The sequence below is a fragment of the Lactuca serriola genome, chromosome 4 (assembly GCF_051521515.1).
Source record: "Lactuca serriola cultivar US96UC23 chromosome 4, Lser_US96UC23_V15, whole genome shotgun sequence".
NCBI classification, from domain to species: domain Eukaryota; kingdom Viridiplantae; phylum Streptophyta; class Magnoliopsida; order Asterales; family Asteraceae; genus Lactuca; species Lactuca serriola.
This window is the reverse complement of record NC_136411.1, coordinates 188,466,116-188,476,299: the sequence shown is the minus strand read 5'-3', so window position 1 is coordinate 188,476,299 and position 10,184 is coordinate 188,466,116.

Below are 10,184 nucleotides of genomic sequence, written 5' to 3'. Positions count from 1 at the left end.
GGAGTGTTAGTATGCTCAAAACCCAACAGGAGGCTGAATAAGACGTTTAAATAGGGTGCAAACCCTTGGATTAGGGTTTTGTCTAGCCAGAGCCTACTCGTCGAGTCATGCCGCCGACTCAACGAGTCCGCCACTTAACCCCCGGGTCCAAGTCGCTACTACTTGACGAGTTGGGCCATCAACTCGCTGAGTCTTAGTCCAAATTATGAAAAATACTTGAATGAAATACATACCAGGAACCGAGTGCTACAACTTAACTTACAGGTGCTTTAGCGAGAAACCGGACTCTGCGTGGGCAAAACTTTTAAACAGAAAGCTCTATTTATCAGGGCTTTCTGACGCCTTGGGGCTTCGCTACTAACACCTAGGAACTGCTAGAGAAAAGGTCTTAAGACCTTGGGGGTTTGGGAGAGAATGGAAAGGAAAGGTGTGATGAAATGAGTGAATTTCAGCTCTATTTATAGGTTGTCCAGGGGCCTCTCACCTCGTGAGCTTGCGTAGGCACCAAGGCTTCGCGTGGTGCTGACACATGACACCCGATGCAGGTAAACTAATAGATCTTAAAAAATTGATAACTTTCGCATACGAGCTTCATTTTTGACGTTTTTTATATCCACACATAGGTGTTGACAAGATCTACAACTTTCCTTTTGACCCCATCGGCTAATTCTCGACCGATCTTAAATTTAACAGTATGAGAAGATTACACTTTTAATGACCGTGTAAACTTCACGACTTCCATATACGAACTCCGTTTTCGACTGCCTTTTTATCGTTGAACTCCTATTAATGTAATGAGATCATTGAACTCCTATCTGAAATTCGATTTTTGAGTTGTATACTGCTACACTAAAACTTTGAAAAATCTTACGAGTCAGATTTGGACGTTCTCTATACGCACGCTATCGGTTTAACGAATACTACAAGTTTTATTGAGATCACTAAGTCTAAAAAGTATTTTTTTTTTCAAAATTTTACTTTTTACGATATGTGGAGCCGTGCCGGTTTAATCGTGAAACTTCGAAGAAGCATAACTTCTTCACACGCAGTCGAATTTTCGCGTTCTTTATATGTACGGAATCTTTGTCACATAACTATAACTTTTGTTAAGATTATTTGTCCTATATAATCTTCTATCAAAAAGTCATTTTTAACGCTTATTATCTCTAAATTATCTAGCCCGAATCTGTAGGAGTTACAGTCTTAAAGAGCACAAAAACCAAATCCTAGATCCATAAAGCTACCTATTGCTCAAGAGCTCATGCATGGATGGATGAGAGTGACCAAGCTTTTATTTTTATAAATTAATAGCCCCCAAAACGTCAGGAAATGATACCTAAATGGTCTGGAGTAGCTCAAGATTATGGGGACAAAAGCATAGAAATCCCAAGAGTAACTAGATCTAACATGAAACATCATCAGGCTAGAAACTTTATACCTTTTGAAGGAGGATTACAAGATGCAAGTTCCAGATCCATAAGCTTGGATCTTCCCAAGTGTTTCTCCAATGAAGCTCTTCCTTTAAGAATGCATACAAAACACTCTAAGGTCACAAAACTCTCACAAAATGGCTAGGGTTTCGAGGTGGTTGATAAAGAGGGTAGAGGCTAAGAATAGAGAGAGCCTCAAGGGGTTAGATCCTTTAAATAGGGATCACACCCCAAGGATTAGGGTGTTGGTGTTGGTGTTGCGCACCTATGCTCAATGTAGCTTAACCTACACTTAGTGTAGGTCACTAAACCCCCGCATCCAAACTCCCATCTATGCTTAGCGTTGGGTAAAAATCTTGAAATTAAGCTTTATACAAAATAATAATAATTGTTGCAAGGATTGGGTATTACATTGATGAGACTATAAAAATAGTTTATCGTAGTTTATGAATTATCCTATAAGCTAGCGCACCAAACACAACCTTAGACTACTACAAATTTCATACGACCCCAAATATAGTATCTAAAGTTTTGCTATAGGACATGTTGTTTTAAAAGCTTTCTCATGCAAAGTGGCCAAACATGAGAAAAGAGTGCTTAGGAAATCAATACGTGTTTAATACATTTTGTTTTCTTAATTCATATGTTGTGAAACTTCTCAATAAAGTCCAACAGGTCATACATAGTAATGATATGACCCCAAGATTCATTGATATAGGTTTTAAGAAGATTGGTTGTGTCATCCAAAAGGGATTATCGGTGCAGTTTGTTATATGTTTGTCTTCCAAAGTAGAAATTTAATCTATTTAAATTATATTATATATTGATATATCTACCTTTTGGATGAGAGTTGTACATCATAAATCGAGTTATAGCTTGGACAATAGGCGACTCGACGAGTTGTTCTTGGAACTCGGCGAGTCCGGGTGTTGTGGTTCAAAGGAGCCTAGTTGAGTGAAAGCAGGGACTTAGACAAGTCTAGAGGAGTGACTCTTTGTATTAATACATAGCCATAATCTAGAAGCCATGGGACTCGACGAGTGTAAGAACACACTCGGCGAGTCCAGGGCAATCTTCTTACCCACAAGAACAGACTCGACGAGTTGTTCATACAACTCGGCGAATCGTAGGCTGGACGTGTTCATATGAATCTGACGAAGATTTACTCGATGTCATTAAAGAAGGAGAACTCGTCGAGTCTTTGCTAAACTCGGCAAGTAGAATCGGGTAGGGAGCAGAAGAGAGGATAGGGACTTGGCGAGTTGGCAGCCCAACTCAGCGAGTCAGGTCAACTGGAAGTTGACTTTGACCGGGATATTGACTTTGACCAGGGGTAAAATAGTCACTTTACCCTAAGATTAGTTATTGGTTTCTGACTAAGTGTCTTTGTGGAAATTGTAGCCGGGGAGTTACCGGAGCAGCAGTCAGACATTTCCCGCTCAGTTTTTCAGCATTCAGCTTCACAAGGTGAGTTTCCTTCGAGTAAGAACAAGCCTACAGCCACAATGTTGATCCGTTTAGATGATAGTAGTTCCGGACTGTGGTCCGATGTCGGGGTGGTCCCAAGAATTAGATCTATATGCTTGATGTCTTTATGATTCAGGCCTGTCTATGAGTTATGTGTTATGGACTGTGGTCCGCTGCCGGGCAAGCCCGATGCAGTATATGTGTTTATGTTATATATTTTATGATTATGTTATGTTATGTTCAGTTGATTCCGGACTCCGGTCCGATGCAGTGGGCAAGGCCCTACTTAGTCCGGACTTCGGTCCAATGCAGGGGGCAAGGCCCTAGTTAGTCCGGACTTCGGTCCGATGCAGTGGGCAAGGCCCTAGTTAGTCCGGTCTTCGTTCCGATGCAGTGGGCGAGGCCCTAGTTATTTCGGACTTCGGTCTGATGCAGTGGGCAAGGCCCAATATTTACCTTATATGTTATTGTATGGTATGTGGTAGTTTGGGGAGCTCACTAGGCTTCGTGCTTACAGTTTCATTTTTGGTTTCAAGTATTCTCGCCAGCAAAGGGAAGGGCTCGAGTTGATGGCATGGCACACACCACAGCTTTCTGCCTGGGATTTGTTGACTCTGATATTTTCTTATTCAGTTTTTTAAACAGTGTTTGACATGATATTTTGAGACACACGACACTTGTTTTCCTTTTAATTATGGATGATTATGTTTTAGTAATGCTTTTCCAACAAAAATTTGTTAGGTTGTATTTTTGGGATGTTTCAAAAACATCCACAAAAAAACAATTGTCAATGATATTTGGTGGTTCCTCTTCCTCACCTTCATCTTCGAGGGCATTAACCATGTGATGATCTGGTCTGGAATAGGGCTTCAATTTGTAGGATCATGGAGTCGAGGATTCGACCTTCCTATTGGGATTCTCGTATTGACTTGAAGGGTTGCTCCTCTTCTGGACATCTTTATCCTCTTCAAGCCTTGTGAACCTCAATGCTTGGCACCTAACTTCGTCCAATCTCTTGCATGGTGTCATCACAAGATCTTCATAGAAGGGTGAATCCTTCCCTAGACCCATCTTGAAGGCCTCTACAGCAATCGTCATTTCAATGTTAGGTATACTCAGAGCTTCCCTTCCAAACCTATTAACGAAATCCCAAATTCGTTCCTTAGGATCCTAAACCACCCAATAGAGATCACTAGTGATCTTCTCGAAGGTTCTGCTACAAGAAAACTGGTTATTGAAAATATTGACTAAGTGTGCAAATGAAGTAATAGAATCAGGAGGAACGTTTAGCAGCCATTTAAGAGCTGATCCTGTGAGGGTTGAACCAAACCCCTTGCATAGACAAGCTTCCTTCAAGTGTACTGGGATGGGAATGATCTCCATCCTTTCTCGGTGTTGTGCTCTGTGCTCTTCAGGATTCATAGTTCTGTCGTAAGGCTTCATGCTAGCAGTCTGTAAGCGCTTAGGAACTTCAGTATCGGCTATCACAAGAGCAAATCTCCAGATCCTGTGACTTGTTGGAGATGCTTCTGGTATGGGTTGGACTACCCCGGGTAGGCGTGAGATCATCTGTCTCAATTGATGAAGTTCCCTAGCCATGTTTGGACTTATTCCTTCATCAACATTCATAGAGTTAGTATTGATAGTATTGTTGTTTAAGAAGTTACTAGAATCAAGGTTTCTAGGAGTATTGAAAGGCTCATCGAGATCATTGATCATAAATGCTCAATTTTTCAGAGTCGTCCCTTAGGGTGACACAGCAGTAGCAGGGGTTGTGTTCCCATGTTGATTTCATGAGGATCCTGCATTGTCAAACTTTGAGATTCTTGGTTGTACACCTGTGGGCATCGTTTCCTGGGATCTCTGAAATTCCGTCCTCATCCTCTCCACTTCTATAAGTTGTGTTCTATTGTCGTCTTGTTGCTAAGTCATCTGTGGAATCATTTTCCTCATCATAGCGAAGAGTTCAGCAGTAGTGACCGGAGCAGTCGGATCATGGAGTCTTGAGGATCCCAAACTTCCTTGGTTAGTGGTCCGAGGGGTGTTTCTCTTGGAAGTGTCAGCTTCTTTCCTCTGACCAGGGGGTTCACTCGGAGGAAGTGTTAGGTTTTTGGTTGGAATGGAAGGAGCAGAGGATGAAGAAAGGATCGGTTGTGTAGACATGATATTTCGAGGATTTTGAACACTACGGCCCCACAGTGGGCGCCAAATTGTTTTGGTCAAAAATTACACAAGTATAAATCAACCAAATTGAATGAGAGGATGTGATGTTCGAATTTTGCAATAGAGAAAGGTAAAGAGAATCACATGATTGTTTACAAGGAAAGCCCTTGATCCTTGCTAGGATCTCCAGCACAAAACCTTGGGAGGTGATAATGATCACCTGTCTTGATGATTTTATTAATATAAAATGATGATTACAGAGAGTATTTCAGTAAGAACAAGTGAAAATTTTCATAGAATAAGCTAAGAGTAGGTAAAGTGTGTCGTGTGCGATATACATGTGTCAATTTATAATCTAAAATAGCTAAGAAGATGTCTAATATTCCTGGGATTCTCTATGACCGGCTTTGCAAACGTTGTTGGGCTTGGTATTCCTGTTCTTTAGCATAGTTGAGATGACTCTCTGTTGAGAATAAGTCTTCTCTTGACTATTTTTGCACATGTGTTAATTAAGAACAAAATATAACCGTTATGAATGTTTGTAAATAATAATAATGGTAATACTCAGGATCCTGATATAGTTGAGGATCCTGAATATCTAATGAGGTTTGAGGATCCTGAATGCTTTGAGGATCCTGGCCCTAACACTCATAATGATCAAGATTTGGGACAAAAAGGTGCCAACTTTAAGCTAAAACTAGATCTTAATAAAATATTCATCAAGGTTGGAGCTTTATACCTCTATAAGATGCACAAGAGAGAGTAGTTGTTGGATCCAAAGTCTTGAGTGAAACACCACAATTTCAAGGTTCCTCTTTCATCACCAAGAGCACCAAAATGGCTCCAAAATTACTCTCTAAGCTTCAAAACACACTCACACACGTTAGGGTTTCGATATAGGGATAGAGGTTGGAGTTGAGGAAGTGTATGGGGCTATAATAATGCTTAAATAGGGACTAAATCCTAAAATTTAGGGTTTGCACCCTAGCCACGTACGCCCAGCGTATGCAAGCCTTGCCCAAAAATTACGAAAATGCCCCTTAGGACTAAATTTGCAAACCATACTCAAAAGAAAGGTCAAAAATGGAATACTTGGAAATTAAGATGTTACATACATGTTTTACGTGCCTATTATCTTTGTTTCTTATATCTATGTTGGATGAATGATTTATACATGTTTTACTTTATTTAAATTGTATATGTATTTTATACCTATAAATATGTTGGATAAAGATAGGTAGATGAAAGATGATATAGATGATGAAAGATGAGATAAATGATGAGAGGCCTTGACTTTAAAGATGATCCAGTCATCTAGCGGATTATAGATGACGACCACGGACTATTCTAGACATTCCAGTGGAACGTTGACAGGCTCGCAGCCTATAGGCGTTTTTGAACTAAGTGTTCATCAGGTGTACTCCATCCCCCCACCCACCCACCCCCCCCTCCATGTTTGCCTTATTGACATATATTGCTAAGGAATCCCCTAAGCATTATTATCAATCTGGAAGATAATCATTAGGACAGATCCCTTGAATTAGACGCTTTAGGGACAGCAAGTGAGGATAATGGGAATGGGTAATCGGGTTGAATGATTTGAAGAAAATAAAGAATTTAATTATTATGGGTTGAAAACCCTATGTGCTCACCAGGTTCCCAAGCATGACCCACTCAGTTTCTTGTATAACAGGTAGTGATACATGAGCACGGGTGTAATGATCAGATAAGAAATTTATGGATTATAGGCCAATAGAATAATAAATGTTTGTAAGGCCTTTACTATTTCTGTTTATGTTTGTGTACTGTATTGAAGATGACATCACAACGTTTTTAATATAATTAAAATTCTTTTTTTTGGAAGTGCTTTGATAATATCTTTATCATATTTTGGGAACAAATTCTGCAACATTATTCTTTAAAAGAATACTCTGATTTTTAAATAAAGTATAAACACAACGTTCTTTTCTGGCCATGAAATTGGGGATGTCACATTATAAGAGCTACAATAGTTGTAAAAACTTATGCTAGAACTGATTTATAGTTATGATATTATTGATGAAATCACTAAAAAATGCAAAAATGATACTACCTCCATCCCATATTTATTATCCTGTAACACTCATAAAAATCATGATAAATTTAAACTTTTTAAATATAACCCAAAACCATAAAGTGTTTACAAAACAGTTTTCAAAACATACCCAACATCAGAGTTTTCCCAAAATCATAGATCATAATAAGAGGATGTTTACGGTCACGCCTTCGCCTTCCCATGGTCATCCGAAGTACCCGAAACATAACCCAAAACTGTAAGCCAACACTTATTGAGTTCCCCCAAAGTACCAGCACACAAACAATAACATATACAATAACAGCATGCAATGGGTCCGCAGCTAAAAGACTGGATTACCCCTGAGCCCACATCATAAATATGGCTTACCCTAGAGGCCCACAGCTTATGTCTGACTTGCTCCCTGACCAAATCAGTCCTCGGATGCAATAACATCAAGCCCTCATTACGAGTCTGGGATATCTCCTGCTACTTAGCTCGTATCTGGAATGCTCAAAAGCCCTCGGTATGAGTCTGGCATGCCCTACCCAACCCTCATGTAACACCCCAAATTTCTAACGTTCAATGAAGGGCCAAAAGTGTAAATTTAGGAAAGGGACTCGACGAGTAGGTCCGCTTAATCGCCAAGTCGGAGCGGGATTCTGTCGCGGTTTAAGTGGCTAACTCGCCGAGTCAGCGGCTTGGACTCAACGAGTTGGTGCTGAAGAGAGAAAACCCTAATCCCTGGGGTTGTGCTCTATATAATGCACATTATAACCCACCCTCAGCCTCTTTGCTACCCTTTTGAGATCCAGAAACCCTAAATCATGAGTCAGAGCCCTTGGAAGCAATTTGGAGCCTTGATAAGTTATTTTGGGTGGAAAGGGGCTTGAAGATCAAGAGGTTTGTTGCAAGGAGGGGTGTAGATCTGGGATCTACTTCAGTTGGAGCTTATATTGGAGCAGGAGAGGTTAGCATGAAAGTTATAGATTTGAGGCTCGGGGGGTTTGCTCGAGGCCAGATATGGGTCGTGGGAACTCTGGATGAGAACACTTGTGACCCCAGGATCAGGTGTATTCCAGCTCGGGGTCAGTTGGTTGCAGGAATAGGCAACATTATTTCAGCGCCGGTGAGCTCAGGACAGTCGGCGTGGCATAAGTGTTTGTGAGGTCCGGTTTTCCTTGGATCTCTTGTATCGGATGGAAAGGATTAATTGTGCGATCTATTGCACTTTTGGGACTATAGACTATGTCTTGGGAGTGGTTTGTAGTCCGGGTTAGGGAAGAGGTTGTTTTAGCTGCTGCCGTTCAGTTGTGGGCATTTGAATTGGCGAGTGAGTCTGGGTGTGAACCCTGAAGAGAATGATTTCCAAAGCCCAAGAGCGGGAAACTTGTTTGGAACACCTTTGGAAAAGGGGTTTTATGTGGGAGGCCTGCGAATGGGGTCCCACAAAAGGGTTATTCATCATTGTCAGGATTCAGTGGTTAGCAACCTTTAGTGATTGACGGACTAAAGCGCCAAGAGATTTGACTCGTTGCCGAGGTATTAGTTAGAGCATCTATCTGGTGGTCTTCAGGACGTGAGTGTGGAGTCATTCACGCATTAGTGGCTGTCGGTTTCACTAGGATTCAGGAAGTGATCATCTAGTTCTTAAAGTGTGTGATGAGTCACCTTCAGCTAGCAATGGAACACTAGTGGGAAAGAGTTGGTTGTCATCGGATAAATCATTGGGAAGTGAGGAGGATTGAGAATCATCCAATTTTCATGTATTATGAAGGCTTAGTTGAATCTAAATGGGGGAGTGTCACCCCGAGATGCTAAGTGGGAAAGGTTTTGATACGGGGATAAGTTTCACAACCCGACAGGGAAAATGGAGGCCCTATTGGCTGCTTAGTTTAAGGGTTGTGTTGATTGGGGTTCGACAAAACTCCCTAGCACAAGAACACGTCTTCTGGATGCTTGATAGCAGAAGCTGGGGAACCAGGTTGGGGGTCCTAGTCAAGAATCGAGTTCAGTTCGAGTTTTCGGTCGAGGGTGTGCTCGACTCTGAGGGTTTTTGGATTGATAGATTGAGGGTTTTGTTAGATGTCAGGGCTCAACAGTTCATTCAGCACGGGAGTGTGGGTTATTTAGCGTGTATGGTAGACACGCGGGCCAGGGAACAGACCTCGGATTTCCGAAAAGGTGGACGATCGACTGAAGACCTGGTAGGGCGGTCCAGTCATGTTGAAGACTCTGTTTATGTTGGTAGATCTATGTTCGGGTATTGAGTAGGCTGCTACGCTTTAGCACTCAATAGGTTTGTTCCATGTATTGAGCATGCTGCTAGAGTGGGCTGAGGACTCTGGTGTATCTTGGTTGATCGGAAGTTATTATTAGTGGTCAGACAAAGTTCAAAGGATATTGGTGATCTCATTAGTTCAGAGTGTCCCCGAGGTTTCATCTTTTTGGATCGGGTAATACTCCAGTTGAGGACAGAGATTGGATCCGAATGGGTGTTTTAATTAAAATGTTGGATCCAGCAGTGTTTTAGCCGAGAATATGGTGATAAACACGTGGGGCAGGGAACAGACCATGGTTTTCTAAGAAAGTGATTGATTGTTGTGAGGCCTAGGGTTAGGCCGGAATGTGAGTATATGGAATGCAGCTGGAGTTCGGAACCCCAAAAGGTCGAGAACAGTATGCATGGGAGAGATTCCTAGAAAGAATGGTTCAGGGTGATGTACGAAAATTTTGAGCGGTTCGGATAGACTGAAGGCCGGTGGGCGTACCAGTCAAGCCAAAGGCTCGAAGAACGGTCCAGACAGGCTGAAGGCCCAGAAGGGCAGTCCAGACATGCTGAAGGTTCTGAGGGAGGTCCAGATAGGCTGAAGGCCTGGTAAGGCGGTCCAGTCATGCTGAAGACCCTGTGTGTGTTAGTAGACCTGTATGCGGAGAATGAATGAGTATGTCACCATGAAATAGAAATCGATAAGGTCTGGCCCCAAGTATTGATCATGATGATGGAGTTGGCTGGAGGCCGTGCGTGGGCATAGTTAGTTATGTGCTCGAATTCGGAGTATATGGGAGTT